The 580-nt window shown below is 47.4% G+C and overlaps 1 non-coding gene across 1 annotated transcript in view; it reads left to right on the top strand.

Moving 5' to 3' along the window:
- The first annotated feature begins 562 nt into the window (after positions 1 to 562).
- The window catches only part of LOC125604265, a 156-nt gene continuing 138 nt past the window's right edge, over positions 563 to 580 (top strand). Inside the window, exon 1 of the ribosomal RNA XR_007336089.1 lies at positions 563 to 580. This exon is cut by the window's right edge and continues 138 nt beyond it. This is a non-coding gene — a ribosomal RNA (5.8S ribosomal RNA).

A 580-nucleotide genomic window follows, 5' to 3' on the forward strand; every position in this document is an offset into this window, starting at 1 on the left:
GCATCACCCAGCTTTTGTACAACTTATGCTAGCTGACTTCTTTCACTTATAAGGTTAAGTCTCCGCATCCTGACGTCCTTAACCTTCTATCTTGGCCATGGAACGCTAGCCTTAAGGTCTTAAGACCGGCTGGTACGTTTCCCTCGAACCATGGCCGTCCCGACAATCTTATCCAGGATTGGGGGCGTGACAGGTGGTTCGCCGTCTGCGACGTTGCGAGAAGTCCACTAAACCTTATCATTTAGAGGAAGAAGAAGTCGTAACAAGATTTTCGTAGGTGAACCTGCGGAAGGATCATTGTCGTACCCTGGAAACAGAATGACCTCAGAACAATGAAACATCACTCTTGGTAGGCCGGTTTCTTACTGTGCCTGCCGATTCCGTGGTTATGCGTTCATCCATTCCCAAAACTTCAGATTTGGTTGGATCGTACGCATAACTTCCGGATATCACCAAAGCCCGGCACGAAAAGTGTCAAGGAAAATGCAACTAAACGGCCTCCTTTCGCCAACCCAGAGACGGTGTTTTTTCAGAAGTAGTGCTGCAATGTAAAGTCTAAAACGACTCTTGGCAATGGATA

This window comes from Brassica napus, unplaced genomic scaffold (genome assembly GCF_020379485.1).
Source record: "Brassica napus cultivar Da-Ae unplaced genomic scaffold, Da-Ae ScsIHWf_501;HRSCAF=757, whole genome shotgun sequence".
NCBI lineage: Eukaryota > Viridiplantae > Streptophyta > Magnoliopsida > Brassicales > Brassicaceae > Brassica > Brassica napus.